Genomic DNA, 19,874 nt, shown 5'->3' with positions numbered 1-19,874 from the left:
GCGGCCACCGGTCCGAGTGTCAGGTGAACTGAACTTCAGGTAAGAAGTTATGACCTGCAGTCTATCCGGGTCAGATATAAACCAAGTTTAGGTGGAGTTTATTTTCGTTGTGCTGACTTTTTACAGTCAGTTACAATAACTCGTACTGCGTACTAGCTAGCATGACGGAGTTTCTATACAGCTGGGTGGGTGCTGTGATGTTACTGATAGTGAACTTTACAGTGGCTTGCAAAAGTATTCGGCCCCCTTGAACTTTCCCACATTTTGTCACATTACAGCCACAAACATCAATCAATTTTATTGGAATTCCACGTGAAAGACCAACACAAGGTGGTGAACACGTGAGAAGTGGAATGAAAATCATTCATGATTCCAAACATTTTTTACAAATAAATAACTGCAAAGTGGGGTGTGCGTAATTATTCTGTCATGGAAAAACACACTGCCATCAACTTCTGTTTTGTTTTTGTCAGAATCACTGTAATATAATCACTGTACCTTTATATACATGTGACTTATATTGATGCTGCTGCCCTCTTGTGGCTAAAGTGCAATTATGTTATTGTTATTAGGGAAAACATTTGAGAGTAACATGCAAAATGAGTCAGCACTTTGGCTTTAGCTTAAGAAATCCTCATTTTTATGTCATCAGTTATAGTTGCATGTATTCATTATTATAATTTAACCATTTAAAATTGATGTCTTGTACTTATTTAGAATAAATTAGCAATTTATGGTATTTATATGGTATTTTATGGTTGCATTAAATAAAGACATCACTAATAAATTAATTATTTCAGTAATTAATTAAAAAATGTACATAATCAGTTAAAGAAATATATTAATAATGAATTATCCATTAATTTCATTTAAAATGTTTCATTATTTGTTTATATACAATTCAAATTAGTTAATTACATATTTAATCAATTATTGGTTTGTTTTCTATTTTAATTATTTTACTGACACGTTTAATGAATTATTTAATGATGTATTTATTTAATTCACGTTGCTACTCCTGGCCCTGCATCGCTGTTCATAAATACATTTTATTTGTCAGCTTCACCCATCAAAGTCAGGGGGCGGGGTTAATGCTGATCAAGTCAAAACCATTGCTTTGGTCTGGTGGGCGTTCTTTTAGTGGGCTTTTCTGTCACGGTCTGTGTGGCAGACTATGATGAGGGGAAGGAGGACCCAAATGCTGGACTCTTTGATGAGCTCAGTGCATTTATTTACAGTGATGCTAAATAATCCAAACAACAATAAATCCCCAGTGCGTTCCCGACTCTGACATGTCCTCTTGCCAGTGTTAGTGTTCTTTGTCTCTGCTCCTCAGTGTCTGAGCACCCCGTGCTCGCTGCCCTCTCGTCTCCACACTCCTCCTAAAAATGTTTTTAAATAATAATAATAATTAAAAATAATTTATATTTATAAAATATAAAACAATATATAATAATTTATAAAAATAAAAATAATAATTTTAAATAATTTTTATTATGATTATTAATCTTGAGTCTAAAAAGTCAGTCAAGTATATCCAGGATATCTTTCTGTTAACTGGATTCACTCACCCTAACACTGGGACCAGGATAAGCGGTCGCATGAAGCTGGTTATCAGCTGACAATCTTATTATTTAATTAATTTAATTAAGTTATTTAATTTTTCTTATTTTTCCTCTACATGTCCCCTGAAATGAAGGGATTGTGTTAAACATGCTTTAGTTCCTCACATTTTTCTGCAATCTCTTTGTTCAACCCCCTGAATTAAAGCTGAAAGTCTGCACTTCAAACACATCTGAGTTGTTTCATTTAAAATTGATTTTAGTGTATGTACAGAACCAAAATTAGAAATTAAGTTCTCTCTGTCCAGATTTTTATGGACCTAACTGTATAATCTATACAGCACATAAAAAATGCTATAAACAAAGAAGTCTGTGATAATTACAGGCATTTTCACTATGTCCTTCACTACAAGTGAAAAACCTGGGTGTTATTCTTGACTCTGAGCTTGGTTTTATCCCACATATTAAACATGTAACCAAAATTGGATTTTATCATCTAAAAAATATAGCCAGAGTCCGCCCTATTCTCTCTCGGGCCAACACGGAGATGCTGATGCATGCTTTTATTACCAGTCGCATTGATTATTGCAATGCCCTGCTCTCTGGTCTCCCCAAAAAGAATATTTCACCTTTGCAACTTTTGCAAAACTCTGCAGCTCGTGTGCTGACGAAGGAGGAGCTCAGGGCCGCAGAGAACGTTCATGTTTTTAAAAACAGGCTCAAGACCCACCTTTTTAATTTAGCTTTTAACTAACGTTTATTTATTTTATGCTTATTTATTCTATCCTGTTATTCTATTTATATTATTCATTTAGTTTTACCTAATATCTATTGATTGTATTCTTATTCATTTTTTATCTTCTTACTCTGTTTATACTTATATTTATATTGTATCCCACTCTTATTTATTTTATCTTTTTATCCTGTTTAAATTCTTATTAGGTTATATCTCCAGTGTTTCCTCGGAGGGGGCTCTCTGCACCGGGGCTGTGATTGACCGTGGCTGCTGGGGCTCTGTGGATCCTCTCAGCCTGGCTGGGGGGCTTCTTTGCCGCCCTCCTGCTGTGTGCCCAGCCTGGAGGCTGCGGTCTGTGACCGGCTCCCGGTGCAGACAGCTCCCTGTGATAGTGTTTCCTCACTTGGCTAATGCGTACCCAGCCCAATTTTACTCTTTAAGTGTGTGTGTATGTATATGTGTGTGTGTGTGTGTGTGTGTGTGTGTGTGGGGGGGGGGATGTGTGTATCCATGACCGTTTCTGTTAATGAGAGTGCGGGGAATGAGTGGGAGGGTGGGGTGGGCTGCTTTTAACCATGTAAAGCACTTTGTGCTACAGTTTGTTTTGTATGAAAAGTGCTTTATAAATAAAGATTGATTGATTGATTGAATGTGGCGCTTCCAGGTCAATTTAAACTGAAGTGATATAATCTTCTCCCCACAGTTTGAGTTTGTATTGTCTCAGCTGCAGACAGACTATCATATAAATTTGGAGGTGCCAACCACTATTAATATTATTAGTTAGAAAGGACACCTTCCTGCCTTTAGTCTTATTCATGATGATTATTAGTCGTCTTCTAATGTCCAGAAGTCTGTATGATGTGTTTCATAGTTTCTAACAAGCCTTTTAAACTTAAGTTACTGCATTGCTGAAACACCAACATCTGCTTATTGAACAAAAACAACCAAAAGACCACACATCTGATTTTATTTTGATTTTAATAGACTTCCAAACATTATACCAGATAACTGGCCTCAGAATATAATTGAATAAACATTTTTAAAAACGATAACCTAATCCTGTCTTGACAGGCTGAGCTCTTCAGTATCCACCAACAGCATCGTCATGCTGAGTCAGACGTTTCTGCTCCTGGTGGAAATACTCTTCCTCTTTCCACATTGTACCAAATGTTTTTAAATGTTAGTTTCAATTTAAAATTAAAGATTAAAAAAGTGTAACACATATAAACATCAGATAATTAAGACAAGCGAATGGTTCAGTTCCACATGTGCTCCGCTGACACATTAAACTTCAGTAAAATTATGCAGTTATGAAACAACTGCTGTGAGAATACCTGTAGGATACATACCAATGGATATGTAAGCACATGCACAGCTGCAGGGCTAGAAGGGCCCAAATGAATTAAATAAATAGATTCTTAAATAATTAATTAAATGTGTCAATAAGTGATTAATTAAATATATTTAAAAATCAATAAATTTGCATTAATTTATTGGAAATGTTTTAAATTAAATTACTTGGCATTAAATCAATTATGTATATATTTCATTTATTAAGTATTTTGAACTTAATTCATTAATGACATTCAATAAATTATTTAATAATGACTAATTGTTCAATTATTGATGATTAATTAACCCTCTACATGATTTATCCTCTATAGAGACAATATTTTATCTCGATCATGTATTTTTCAAAGGTTCAGAACAGAAAGTTTAACATTATTATTTTTCTTATTATTGTCTCTCAGATTGAGTGTCTGCAGTGTCTCAGAGAGAAGCTGTGAAACTCTGTCTTCACTACTCAGCTCCCAGCCCTCTAGTTTGAGACAGCTTGACCTGAGTAACAATGACCTGAAGGACTCTGGAGTGAAAGTTTTGTCTTCTGGACTGAAAAGTCTGGAAATAGGCAGCAGGAGAATACAAACAGGTCATTGCTTTCTGAATGGTTCTCTTTTTATGATGGGGAAACATCCGACTGGGTTATGTGATGGTGTAATGCTATGGAGACGCTTGAACATGTGGTTATTAGTTGCAGGAAGTATAGAAGTCAAAGGAGAGTGTTGAGGGTAGGAACTGGTTGTGAAATGAAACTTACGTTTGAAAAAGTGGTTAATCAGTTAAGTCATGATGAGGTGAAAGGAGCGGTTTTTCATTTTTGAGAAATACTGATCTCATCAAGAGGATCTGAGGATCTGGAAGAGAAGTAAGAGTAAAAGCCAGGAGATGGCAGTAGTTCAACATCTTTGGATGCAAGCTGCTGTTAAAAATGACAGAAGAAGAAGTTTGCTTGATCATTCCTCAGCTCGTCTGAGTGAAGCTGAGTGTAAAGAGGCTCCTGCTGTTAGAGAAACACTCTGACTGTTTAACAGAGTCAGACATGTTCAGACTGAATTTCAGTCAGAAACTCAGCATCACATTGATGAAGCTGCAGATTAATTGTGGTTAATTTCTGATTAATTTCTTTGCTGCCAGCAGAAATGTAAATGTAATTTAAAAGGAGGATTCAAGGTTATTGGGTTTTTTGAACGTAGAGATCACATGAACGTATATGAATTGTATGATATGTCTCTTCTACTTTTCCATCCATCCGTTTGCTTCCACATATCCTTTTCAGGCTCGTGGGGGGTGCTGGAGCTGTCATCGTCTTCTTCTATTTTTCTATGATCATATTTTGATATTGTGATTGGTTTTATTTGTTTCTTCATTGGCTGTAGTGTTTTAATGTTTAGATTGTCTTTTGTTCCATTATTGTAATTGTGTATGAAGTTTGATTGAATGAAAGTTACAATCAAATGCTTTCAGTGTTGCTGTGTTGAGTGTTTGCATGTTTAATGTTTGTATGGAAGACACAGAAAGACATGTGACTAAAGAAATCTGTGCTAGAGTGACGTTTTAAAAAATAAATAAATAGTAGAAAAAAAACAGATGTTGAATTCTTTAGAGAATTTACTTAAAATCTTTTTCTTTTTAAACAGAATTCAGAATATTGATCTTTGACATGGAAGCTGTTTCTACAGGATCCTGATGGACACTCAGAGGTTTATAAAATGTTCTCTTTAGTTGTTTACAGCAGAAAATCAACCGATGTGAACCAAAACAACAAAATGCACAAGTGTGTGAGACTACAAATGATCGAATCAGTACTGCTGATTTCATTACTCTTAACTTTTAAAGGCAGGTTTTGTATCTGAGAGCAGGGACACTTGTATTCAGTGACTGTAAGTTCAGGCTACGCTTGATTTAGTTGTTAGATGTTTTTAAACTGTGTTTATTTTATAAGGCTGAACTAGAGATGGACCGATCCGATGTTGCGTATCGGTATCAGTCCGATACTGACCTAAATTACTGGATCGTATATAAGTAATAAATGAAATAAGATGTAATCCGATCTACTAAATATCACAAAAGCACCTCACAAAACTTGCGACATGGCGTAACCCAACACATGACCTTAGCACTTAGGTGCAGTATGTGTCACGTGATAGAGCGGCTGTGGTGTGTGGTTTCTTACGGACTTATCTCAGACCCAAGACTTTGAAGGCTCGCCGGCTGCAAATCGTCTGTAATGAGACGCTTTACATGTCTGAGCTGAAGTTTGTTATCAGTGTTTAAAAAGGCTGCATCTCTGATGGTTGGCATCAGTGCCTATGGAATTGGCACCTTGCACATTTGGAAAAGAACCATCCAGACTGAATTATATACACAGGTTTTAGAGCAACATGTGCTCCCATGGAGATGATGTCTTTTACATGTTTAAGGAGGATGATGCTAAGCTGCACACTACAGCAGGGCTTTGTAGTGGAAGACTGCAAGTCCTGAACCGGCCTGTCTGTGGTGCAGGTATTTGTGACATCACGAGATGAAAAGCCGCAGGACTGTTGAGCAGCTCTGTCCCTTATATCAGACAAAAATGATGCTCTCCCAAAAGTCCAGCACCTGGTCTCTTCAGTTCCCAGGTGTTTATGGACAGTTGTTGAAAGTAGAGGTGATGTTGGAAACATGCTGCAAGCTTTTTGGGATGTTGCTGCCACCAAATTCACAATGAGCTCATTTGTTTTCTGTGTTGTGTTATGAATAAAGTATGGGTTCATGAGATTTACAAACCATTCAATTTTATTTACATTTCACACAGTGTGTCAACATTTTGTCATAAAATAATATTAACAACGAGAAACAACGACAGCAACAACAACAACAACAACAACAACAATAATAATAATAACTAGAAAGTGCATTTTCTGAAGAAACTGCAGTGTGAATGCTTGAATCTGAATGTATGCAGTGAAATGAATTAATTACTGAATTTAAGTTAAAAATTTTGAATGAGATAAAAAAAAACTGAATTTTTAAACTGAAAACAAAAGTGCTGAACTCCGAAAAAGCTGATAATCACACAGAAGAAGTTGGAAAAGAGCTGAAAAGTTTTTAAATAAAAATTAGAAAAACCTAAGAAATGAGAATAGAAAATTTAGAGTCAAAAAACCTCTGAATGAATATTAAAAGTTCATATTCTTTGATTAACTGAATGACTAAAATGTGATCCCTCCACTTGAATCCACACAGTTTAAAAAGTTTGTATGTATGAGCTTTGAAAGACACGGTGTTGGAAAGAGAAGAACGATGGCGACGTTTTGAGGGTAAAATGATGGCTGTAGAGCAACACTGTGGACACAGCAGCAGTTGAAAGAGAAGTGTTTAAGATGAATCTTGGCAGAGTGAGAGACAGAGCTCGTTAGGCAGCCAGGTGTGAGCCTGGTTGCTATAGTGACTGCACCCAATGGGTCCATACACACGCACACAGACATGCACCTCACTTTTGCTGCTTAAAATGAACAGAAAAGTCAGCCCCAAACAAATCGCTCCTAAATGAAAAGTACATGTCGTATTGACAAAATTCTTTCACCGTGAGCGCCAGCACTGTCTAGTCTACTGAATTCTCAGTTTTCATGCCTGTGGAGTTTATTATATGGACGTGGTGACAGTGGAAAGACAGCATGCTCTTCTGATTTTCAAACGAACCTTCTGAGCCATTTTAACATTAGAGTCTATGGAGGAGTTGGAGGGGGGAGGCTGTGCATTGGTGACATTTATGAAAGAACCATAACACCTAGTACAATAGTAAACACATTGGATGAAAGAGGACAGCGATGGCAACGTTTTGAGGGTAAAATCATACCTGTAGAGCAAACGCCGCGGACACAGCAGCAGTTTTAAAAAATATTTTAAGATTAATTTTTTTCCTCCTTTCACTCTAGGAGTTGAGCTGTCTCACTCTAGCAGCAACATTCCGTCCCATACACACCCATTATAAACTCTGAAACGGCTGAAAAAACATCATGAAACTTAAACTGGAACTGAAGAAAAAGTATAAAAGATATTGAAAAGATAAATACAAGTTGAATAGTTGAATGTCTTGGCTTCGTTATAAAGTTTGAATGGTGGCTCTATGTCAACGTATGTGGAAGTAGTAGGAGTTTAAAAATGAGTAAGTTGAATGAGGATTTGAAGGGTCTCCCCATTGAAATACATGGGAAATTTTTGTTGAAAAAAGTTGAATAAAATTAAAAATATAAATGTTAAAAATGAGAAAAATAGAAGCAGTCATGTCCAAAAGAAGAGGAATCTAACGGTGTTTGAATGGTTTTTCTAAGTTGAACGGTTTTGAAGGAGTAGGAGTACAAAAAACGTACGGAATCTATAATAATAATAAAATAGAACTAGAAAAATTTGCATTTCCTGCGAAAATGCAGTGTGGATGCTTTACAGCTGAAGCTGTCTGCTGAAACTGGCTGAAAAAGCTGAAAAGTTGCAGAAATTGTAAAAACTTTGCAGAAGCAAAGGAACTTTGCTAAAATGTAGTAACTTAGCAGAACTGTAATATCTTAGAGGAAACATAATACTTGGCAGAAATACAATAGCATAGCAGAACTTAGCTGAAATATTTTAACTTACCAGAAACACGATAACTTCTCAAAAATACAACAAATTAGGAGAAATAGTATAAGATAACAGAAAGAATATATTTAGCCAAACATTCTTAAACATTACAGAAATACTATGATTTAGAAAAACAGTACAACATAGCAGAAATGCTGTGATTTACCAGAGACACTGTAATATACTATTAATATTGAAATTTTGAATAAATACTATGTTTTAGCAAAAATACTCCAGTTTAGCACAAATATTGTAACATAGCAGAAATACTATTCTATAGCAGAAATGCTATATTTAGAAAGAAAAATATAATATAGTAGAAATACTATGATTTAGCAGAAATCCTACAATATAGCTTAATAACAATGATTTAGAACAGATACTATGATTGAGCAGAATAGTAATAACTTAAGTGAAAATATTGGAAAGGTAAAATGACAAGCTGAATAAAAAGGAACAAGGTTAAATTTGCTCAAAACTAATTTTTGTTCACCTGTGAAAAAAATAAAATAAAAATACATTTAGAAAAAAAAACAAATAAGAACAGCCAACAGATATACACAAAATGAAATATAGATACACAAATCACCAAATACACAGAAAATCAAATATGGGTACACAAATGTACAGAGAGAGACACACACACAGGGTCTATGCCAGTCAACCAGTCTGAATATATTATATTTTTATCCAACAATGAGATGCTGCCCTAAAAAGGGTCTTTGTGTGTGTGTCTTTCTTTCTCTCTCTCTCTCTCACTCACTCACACACTCACACACACACACACACACACACACACACACACACACACACACACACACACACACACACACAGCAGCAGCAGCATCAGCAAGTGAACAGGGGCTGTTAACAGCATGTTTCTAGGTCAGTCAAACAGCTGTGAGCTTCTTAATTTGAATCCACCAATCAGAGAGGCTGTGTATTTTTCCCACCAAAACTGGTGCACTAAGTGCAGGCTCTTACAGCACAGAGAGAGACAGGATTTTTGCAGTCTATTTCTCATAGTGAGGACTCCCCTCAAACAAACAGCCATAAATTCCTAACCGTAGGGGCTAAAATGGTCGTTCTTAGACCGTTTTGTTCAGAAGACATGGGAGAATCTTGAAATGTTGACCATTTAAAATAAAAATATGAAATATCATAGATATATGACATAGATGATTGGTTATCTAAGAAGCCACGCGGGCCCCAATATGCAAATTTGAATGTGTGAGACATGATTGGTTGTCTTAGAAGCCATATAAAAAGCAGTAAAACTGTACTATGATTTGGTAGAAAAACTATAATTAATCAAAAATACTATATTTGGGAGAAATTGTATTTTTTAGCAGAAACATTACATGTAGTAAAAATCTTATGAAATAGCAGAAATAGTATGATTTAGCAGAAATGCTGTATTTAGCACAAATACTGAAAAGCAGCAGAAATGCTATGACTTAGCACAATAGTAATAACTTAAATAGAAAAATTGGAAAAGCAAAATGGACAGCTGAAAAAATCCTGAACATGCTAAGGGTCCCTCAAATGTAATTGTTAAATGACAAAAAAATCAGTAAAAAAAGTATAACAGTCACACAATCACAAAGATGGACACATATAGAAACACACAAGCACAGAGAGACACACACAGGACCAAATTCAGTCAACCAGTCTAAATATATTGAATTTAAATCATACAGTAAGATGCTCCCATAAAAAGGCTCTCTCTCTCTCTCTCACACACACACACACACACACACACACACACACACACACACACACACACACACACACAGACACACACACACAGACACACACACACACACACACACATACACACACACAGGGAGAGACAAGCAAGTTTCTAGGTCAGTCAAGCAGTCTGGGAGCTGCTTAATTTGAATCCACCAATCAGAGAGGCTGTGCTTTTTCCCGCCAAAACAGGTGCACTAAGTGCAGGCTTTTACACACGCAGCACAGAGAGAGACAGGATTTCTGCAGTGTATTTCTCATAGTGAGCATTCCCCTCAAACAAATGGCCATAATTTCCTAACCGTAGGGGCTAGAACGGTCATTCTTACACCGTTTTGTTCAGAAGAGATGGGGGATTCTTAAAGTGCTCACAATTTATCATTAAAATATGAATTATTAAAGATATTTGACTTGTAATGCACCATAACTGAGTAGAGGCGAAGAAAAAACTGCCTTGACCTGCCCTCAAACAACGCTTTCTAACTCTAAATCTATTTGGAGTATCGATATCATTCTTTCACCGTAAGAGACAGCAGGCTTTGGTGAACAGTCATGGAAATTTTCAGGTTTCTGTGGAAATCCATCAAAAAGATATGACGAGAGAAAAAAGTGCGTCATTTCCAGAGTTTGAAATCTGAAGAAATCTGAGCGAAGGACGAATTTCCTACCCTCAAACAAGTGTAACTCATCTCAGAACGGTAATCGGTGAGAAAAAAATTCTTGAATTGTGAGCGTCAGGAGTGTCTGAAGATATACTGGGACAAGCCTCATGTTTTAACTTCGCTTCGTTAAGGAGATATGACGATTCGAATATGCCTCTCATGACAGAAATCCAGCGGTGATTTTGAACAAACTCTCCATTGACTTTGTATGGAGACTTTTCCGACCTTGTGTTGGTCTGAGGAGATTTGGCAAAATTCTATAAATCCCACAACAATGACAGTGACATTTTCTGAAAGCCAGCAAAAATACCTACGTTTTGATGTATAATTTGTGGAAGTTGAGTGAAAATTGAGCAAGTAGCAAGAAGTTGTTCGGACATGAAGAGAAGACTGCGAAACCTACAGTGGCACACTGAAAGCCAAGTGCATAGCAACCATAACAACGCATGTATTTTGTGAAAAATCACAAAAATGAAACTCAAAACTTAAAGAGGGATAAGATGAAAACGGTGACAGATATGAAAAAGTTGAATCATTCATGAATAGCCCAATAATTTGTGAACATTTTACAATTTGAATGGTTGTTCTAGGCAAAAGTATGAGAAAGTAGTTAAGTTTCAAAAACAAGCAAGTTTTAGCAGAATTGTGGAAGTTTCCCATTCATTTCAATGGGACAAATTAAAGGAAAAAAGCTTAATATTTTAAAAAGTATAATAGTTAAAAATACCAAAAGTCATAGCAGTCGTTAGCAGAAAAAGCTGAAGGGTTTAAAATTTGAACGGTGAAAATCGGCTGAAAATTGTGGAAGTAGTTAAAGTCCAAAAAACGTACGGAAGCAACTAGAATAATAACTAGAAAAATTTGCATTTCCTGCGAAAATGCAGTGTGGATGCTGGAATGCTGAAGCTGTCTGCTGAAACTAGCTGAAAAGTTGCAGAAATTGTAAAAACTTTGCAGAAGCAAAGGAACTTTGCTAAAATGTAGTAACTTAGCAGAACTCTAATATCTTAGAGGAAACATAATACTTGGCAGAAATAAAATAGCATAGCAGAACTTAGCAGAAATATGAAAAATGAGAGAAATACTATAATTAAGCAGAAATATTATATTAAGTAGAAATCCTATAAAATAGCGGAAATAGTATGATTTAGCAGAAATGCTGTATTTTGCACAAATACTGAAAAGCAGCAGAAATCCTATGACTTAGCACAATAGTAATAATTTAAATAGAAAAATTGGAAAAGCAAAATGGACAGCTGAACAAATGCTGAACATGCTAAGGGTCCCTCAAATGTAATTGTGAAACGAAAAATAATCAGCAAAAAAAGTATAACAGTCACACAATCACAAATATGTACACATATGGAAACACACATGCACAGAGAGACACACAGGATCAAATTCAGTCAACAAGTCTAAATATATTAAATTAAAACCATACAATAAGATGCTTCAATAGAAATTCTCTCTCGCCCTCTCTATCTCTCTCTCTTTGTCACACACACACACACACACACACACACACACACACACACACACACACACTGGGAGAGAACAGCAAGTTTGTAGGTCATTCAAGCAGCCTGGGAGCTGCTAAATTTGAATCCACCAATCAGAGAGGCTGTTTACTTTTTCCTGTCAAAACAGGTGCAACTGCTTACACATACGCAGCATAGAGAGAGCCAAACACACAGGGTCTATGTCAGTCAACCAGTCTGAATATATTAAATTTCTATCCACCAATGAGATGCTGCCCTAAAAAAGGTCTTTGTGTGTGTCTTTCTTTCTCCCTCTCTCTCTCTCTGTCTCTCTCTCTCTCCCTCCCTCCCTGTCTCTCTCTCTCTCTCACACACACACACACACACACACACACACACACACACACACACACACACACACACACACAGTAGCAGCAAGTGAACAGTGTGTTTCTAGGTCAGTCAAACAGCTGTGAGCTTCTCAATTTGAATCCACCAATCAGAGAGGCTGTGTGCTTTTTCCCGCCAAAACTGGTGCACCAAGTGCAGGCTTTTACACATGCAGCACAGAGAGAGAAAGGATTTTTGCAGTCTATTTCTCATAGTCAGGACTCCCCTCAAACAAACAGCCATAAATTCCTAACCGTAGGGGCTAAAACAGTCATTCTTAGACCGTTTTGCTCAGAAGACATGGGGGAATCTTGAAATGTTGACCATTTAAAATACAAATATGAAATATTAAAGATATATGACATAGATGATTGGTTGGCTTAGAAGCCATGAATTCTCCAATATGCAAATTTGAATGTGCCAGGGCTCAGATATGATTGGTTGTCTTAGAAGCCATGAAGGCCCCAATATGCAAATTTGAATGTGCCAGGGCTCAGATATGATTGGCTGGCTGGGAAGCCGTCCAGGTCCTGATAGGTAAGTTTGAATATTACAGTCCTTACAGAGGACTGACTCCCTGGGGACCTGGCAGAAATATATAGAAATACAATGATTACCCAGAAATACTGCATTTAGTAGAAATACTATGTTTTAGCACAAATACTATAAAATGGCAGAAATACTATAATTAAGCAGAAATACTATATTAAGTACAAATCCTATAAAATAGCAGAAATAGTATGATTTAGCACAAATGCTGTATTTAGCACAAATACTGTAAATCAGCAGAAATGCTATGACTTAGCACAATACAAATAAGTTAAATAGAAAAATTGGAAAAGCAAAATGGACAGCTGAAAAAATCCTGAACATGCCAAGGGTCCCTCAAATGTAATTGTTAAATGAAAAAAAATCAGCAAAAAAAAAGTATAACAGTCAAACAATCACAAATATGAACACATATGGAAACACACAAGCACAGAGAGACACACAGGATCAAATTCAGTCAACCAGTCTAAATATATTTAATTAAAATCATACAATAAGATGCTCCCATAAAAAGGCTCTCGCCCTCTCTCTGTGTGTCACACACACACACACACACACACACACACACACACACACACACACACACACACACACAGGGAGAGAAAATCAAGTTTTTAGGTCACTCAAGCAGCCTGGGAGCTGCTAAATTTGAATCCACCAATCAGAGAGGCTGTGTACCTTTTCCCGCCAAAACAGGTGCACCTGTTTTTACACACACGCAGCACAGAGACAGGATTTCTGCAGTCTATTTCTCATAGTGAGGACTCCCCTCAAACAAATGGCCATAATTTCCTAACCATAGGGGCTAGAACAGTCATTCTTACACCGTTTTGTTCAGAAGAGATGGGGGAATCTTTCAGTGTTGACAATTTATCATTAAAATATGAATTATTAAAGATATTTGACTTATAATGCACATAACTGAGTAGAGGCGAAGCGAAAACTGCCCTGACCTGCCCTCGAACAAAGCTTTGTAACTCTAAATCTCTTTGGAGTATCGATATCATTCTTTCACCGTAAGAGACAGCAGGCCTTGGTGAACAGTCATGGAAATTTTCAGGTCTCTGTGGAAATCCAACAAAAAGTTATGACGAGAGAAAAAAGTGGTTCATTTCCAGAGTTTGAAATCTGACGAAATCTAAGCGAAGGACGAATTTCCTACCCTCAAACAAGTCTAACTCATTTCAGAACGGTAATAGGTGAGAAAAAAATTCTTGAATTGTGAGCGTCAGGAGTGTCTGAAGATATACTGAGACAAGCCTCATGTTTTAACTTCGCTTCGTTAAGGAGATATGACGATTCGAATATGCCTCTCATGACAGAAATCCAGCGGTGATTTTGAACAAACTCTCCATTGACTTTGTATGGAGACTTTTCCGACCTTGTGTTGGTCTGAGGGGATTTGGCAAAATCCTTTAAATCCCACAACAATGACAGTGACATTTTCTGAAAGCCAGCAAAAATACCTACGTTTTGATGTATAATTTGTGTGAGTTGAGTGAAAATTGAGCGAGCAGCAAGAAGTTGTTCGGACATGAAGAGAAGACTGCAAAACCTTCAGTGGGACACTGGAAGCCAAGACCATAGCAACCATAACAACGCATGTATTTTGTGAAAAATCACAAAAATGAAACTCAAAACTTTAAGAGGCATAAAAGTAAAACAGTAAAAGATTTGAAAAACCTGACTTATACCTGAATAGCCCAATAATTTGAGAACATTTTAAAGTTTGAATGGTTGTTCTACGTGTAAATATGAGGAAGTAGTTAAGTTTCAAAAACAAGCAAATTTTAGCAGAATTGCGGAAGTTTCCCATTCATTTCAATGGGACAAATTAAAGGAAAAAAGCTTAATATTTTAAAAAGTATAATAGCAAAAAATACCAAAAGTCATAGCACACATTAGCAGAAATAGCAGAATAGTTTAAAATTTGAACAGTGAAAATCGGCTGAAAATTGTGGAAGTAGAAAAGTGCCAAAAAAAGTACAAAAAGTGGCAACTAGAATAATAAAGTAGGATAATAAAGAATAAAGAGAAACAGGAACTCAATAGTGTGGATGCAAAAAGCATCCACACAACTAGAAAAATTTGCATTTCCTGCGAAAATGCAGTGTGGATGCTTTACAGCTGAAGCTGTCTGCTGAAACTAGCTGAAAAAGCTGAAAAGTTGCAGAAATTGTAAAAACTTTGCAGAAGCAAAGGAACTTTGCTAAAATGTAGTAACTTAGGAGAACTGTAATATCTTAGAGGAAACATAATACTTGGCAGAAATACAATAGCATAGCAGAACTTAGCAGAAATATTGTAACTTACCAGAAACACGATAACTTCTCAAAAATACAAGAAATTAGGAGAAATAGTATAAGATAACAGAAAGAATGTATTTAGCCAAACATTCTTAAACATTACAGAAATACTATGATTTAGAAAAACAGTACAACAAAGCAGAAATGCAGTGATTTACCAGAGACACTGTAATATACTATGAATATTGAAATTTTGAATAAATACTATGTTTTAGCAAAAATACTCCAGTTTAGCACAAATATTGTAACATAGCAGAAATGCTATATTTAGAAAGAAAAATATAATATAGTAGAAATACTATGATTTAGCAGAAATCTTACAATATAGCTTAATAACAATGATTTAGAACAGATACTATGATTGAGCAGAATAGTAATAACTTAAGTGAAAATATTGGAAAGGTAAAATGACAAGCTGAATAAAAAGGAACAAGGTTAAATTTGCTCAAAACTAATTTTTGTTCACCTGTGAAAAAAAAATAAATTAAAAATACATTTAGAAAAAAAAACAAATAAGAACAGCCAACAGATATACACAAAATCAAATATAGTTACACAAATCACCAAATACACAGAAAATCAAATATGGGTACACAAATGTACAGAGAGAGACACACACACAGGGTCTATGCCAGTCAACCAGTCTGAATATATTATATTTTTATCCAACAATGAGATGCTGCCCTAAAAAGGGTCTTTGTGTGTGTGTGTGTCTTTCTTTCTCTCTCTCTCTCTCACTCACTCACACACTCACACACACACACACACACACACACAGCAGCAGCAGCAGCAGCATCAGCAAGTGAACAGGGGCTGTTAACAGCATGTTTCTAGGTCAGTCAAACAGCTGTGAGCTTCTTAATTTGAATCCACCAATCAGAGAGGCTGTGTATTTTTCCCACCAAAACTGGTGCACTAAGTGCAGGCTCTTACAGCACAGAGAGAGACAGGATTTTTGCAGTCTATTTCTCATAGTGAGGACTCCCCTCAAACAAACAGCCATAAATTCCTAACCGTAGGGGCTAAAATGGTCGTTCTTAGACCGTTTTGTTCAGAAGACATGGGAGAATCTTGAAATGTTGACCATTTAAAATAAAAATATGAAATATCATAGATATATGACATAGATGATTGGTTATCTAAGAAGCCACGAGGGCCCCAATATGCAAATTTGAATGTGCATGCCCTCAGACATGATTGGTTGTCTTAGAAGCCATATAAAAAGCAGTAAAACTGTACTATGATTTGGTAGAAAAACTATAATTAATCAAAAATACTATATTTGGGAGAAATTGTATTTTTTAGCAGAAACATTACATGTAGCAAAAATCTTATGAAATAGCAGAAATAGTATGATTTAGCAGAAATGCTGTATTTAGCACAAATACTGAAAAGCAGCAGAAATGCTATGACTTAGCACAATAGTAATAACTTAAATAGAAAAATTGGAAAAGCAAAATGGACAGCTGAAAAAATCCTGAACATGCTAAGGGTCCCTCAAATGTAATTGTTAAATGAAAAAGAAATCAGTAAAAAAAAGTATAACAGTCACACAAACACAAAGATGGACACATATAGAAACACACAAGCACAGAGAGACACACACAGGACCAAAATTCAGTCAACCAGTCTAAATATATTGAATTTAAATCATACAGTAAGATGCTCCCATAAAAAGGCTCTCTCTCTCTCTCTCTCACACACACACACACACACACACACACACACACACACACACACACACACACACACACACACAGGGAGAGACAAGCAAGACTCTAGGTCAGTCAAGCAGCCTGGGAGCTGCTTAATTTGAATTCACCAATCAGAGAGGCTGTGTGCTTTTTCCCGCCAAAACTGGTGCACCAAGTGCAGGCTTTTACACACACAGACACAGAGAGAGACAGGATTTCTGCAGTGTATTTGTCATAGTGAGCATTCCCCTCAAACAAATGGCCATAATTTCTTAACCGTAGGGGCTAGAACGGTCATTCTTACACCGTTTTGTTCAGAAGAGATGGGAGAATCTTAAAGTGTTCACGATTTATCATTAAAATATGAATTATTAAAGATATTTGACTTGTAATGCACCATAACTGAGCAGAGGCGAAGCAAAAAATGCCTTGACCTGCCCTCAAACAACGCTTTCTAACTCTAAATCTATTTGGAGTATCGATATCATTCTTTCACCGTAAGAGACAGCAGGCTTTGGTGAACAGTCATGGAAATTTTCAGGTCTCTGTGGAAATCCATCAAAAAGTTATGACGAGAGAAAAAAGTGGTTCATTTCCAGAGTTTGAAATCTGAAGAAATCTGAGCGAGGGACAAATTTCCTACCCTCAAACAAACCCAATTCATGGCCAAATGGTAATATTTGAGAAAAAAATTCTTGAATTGTGAGCGTCAGGAGTGTCTGAAGATATACTGGGACAAGCCTCATGTTTTAACTTCGCTTCGTTAAGGAGATATGACGATTCGAATATGCCTCTCATGACAGAAATCAAGCGGTGATTTTGAACAAACTCTCCATTGACTTTGTATGGAGACTTTTCCGACCTTGTGTTGGTCTGAGGAGATTTGGCAAAATTCTATAAATCCCACAAGAATGACAGTGACATTTTCTGAAAGCCAGCAAAAATACCTACGTTTTGATGTATAATTTGTGGGGGTTGAGTGAAAATTGAGCAAGTAGCAAGAAGTTGTTCGGACATGAAGAGAAGACTGCAAAACTTACAGTGGCTCACTGAAAGCCAAGTGCATAGCAACCATAACAACGCATGTATTTTGTGAAAAATCACAAAAATGAAACTCAAAACTTAAAGAGGGATAAGATGAAAATGGTAACAGATATGAAAAAGCTGAATCATACAACAATAGCAGAAAAATTTGTGAACATTTTAAAGTTTGAATGGTTGTTCTAGGTGAAAGTATGAGGAAGTAGTTAAGTTTCAAAAACAAGCAAGTTTTAGCAGAATTGTGGAAGTTTCCCATTCATTTCAATGGGACAAATTAAAGGAAAAAAGCTTAATATTTTAAAAAGTATAATAGTTAAAAATACCAAAAGTCATAGCAGTCGTTAGCAGAAAAAGCTGAATAGTTTAAAATTTGAACGGTGAAAATCGGCTGAAAATTGTGGAAGTAGTTAAAGTCCAAAAAACGTACGGAAGCAACTAGAATAATAATAATAACTAGAAAAATTTGCATTTCCTGCGAAAATGCTGTGTGGATGCCTTAACGCTGAAGCTGTCTGCTGAAAAGCTGAAAAAGATGAAAAGTTGCAAAAAGTGGTATGGTGGTGAAAAAAAACCATGTCGCCCTGAGCAGGATTCAAACCTGGCCCTCCTGGTCTCAAGGTAGCTATTCATCTCACTGAGCTAAACTCATTCTCACAAAGAAGAGGTGGAGAGACTGACAATTTTGCTGAAATGAGCAGAAGCGGCTGAGAATTGTGCTGATAAGAGGTGAAAAGGCTGAAAATTTTGCAGAAAAGAGGTGAATCAGCAGAGTTTCTGCTGAAAAGAGTTTTTTTTTCTGAAAACCGCCAAAAAAGCTGGAATTTGTGCTGAAAAGGGGTGAAAAAATTGAAAATTTTGCTGAAAAGGGGTGAAGAAGCTAACGTATACCAAATCAAAGTATTTGTGCCAAAACATAGTATTTCTGCCATATTGTGGTATTTGTGCCACAAAAGTTACTACATTACAACATGAATACGGATTAAAGATGAAAGAAACTGGCAACAAATTCCTCCACTACAAACCAGTCTGATACCACTTCTTTGCAGTGTTCACGTTTACTAAGGCACTACCCAAAAGGCGCCACAAAAGGGCACTCCAACACAAGAGATGACCTATGTACACTGATGCACTTAGTAACAGTCAGCCTCCTTGAATTGGCAGAAATACTGTGATTTAGTAGTAATACTATAACATAACAGATATACTGTGATGTTGCAGACATAGTATGTTTTTGCACTACTCATTTGTAGTGAAAAAAATTAGCAATATAAATTACAGGTCTGTGATAGTGTATAAATTTGTAGTGAAAATAAAATGTTGACCAAGGTGGGATTGAACCCACGACCTTTGAGCTGCAGAGCCGTGTCATCACTGATTGCGCCACCTGGGAAGGGGGCGGGCGGCTGAAAAACAAAGACATCAGCAATCAGAAATAGATCGCGGTGAGAGGCGAAAAGCGCCGTTTTTTGGAGTTACAAAACGTCGTGTAACTTAAAAACTAGGAGGGCTAGCAGCATAATTCTTGTACTGGGGGAATCAGCGCACTTTGGCGTACTTTGACTGTGATTTTCATTGCTCTTTGTCCCTCCGTCGCGGAGATATGACGAGAGAAGAAACGGCTTCATTTTCAGAGTGTGAAAACTGAGAGGAGGACAGATTTCCACCCCTCAAACAAACGTAATTTATGGCTCAACGGTAAGATAATTGTAAAAACTGCTTCCACTGTGAGTGTCAGCAGTGTCTGAAGATATATTGGCACAAGCC

This window comes from Pelmatolapia mariae, linkage group LG20 (genome assembly GCF_036321145.2).
Source record: "Pelmatolapia mariae isolate MD_Pm_ZW linkage group LG20, Pm_UMD_F_2, whole genome shotgun sequence".
In the NCBI taxonomy this organism is placed as follows: domain Eukaryota; kingdom Metazoa; phylum Chordata; class Actinopteri; order Cichliformes; family Cichlidae; genus Pelmatolapia; species Pelmatolapia mariae.
This window is presented reverse-complemented; position numbering follows the sequence as displayed.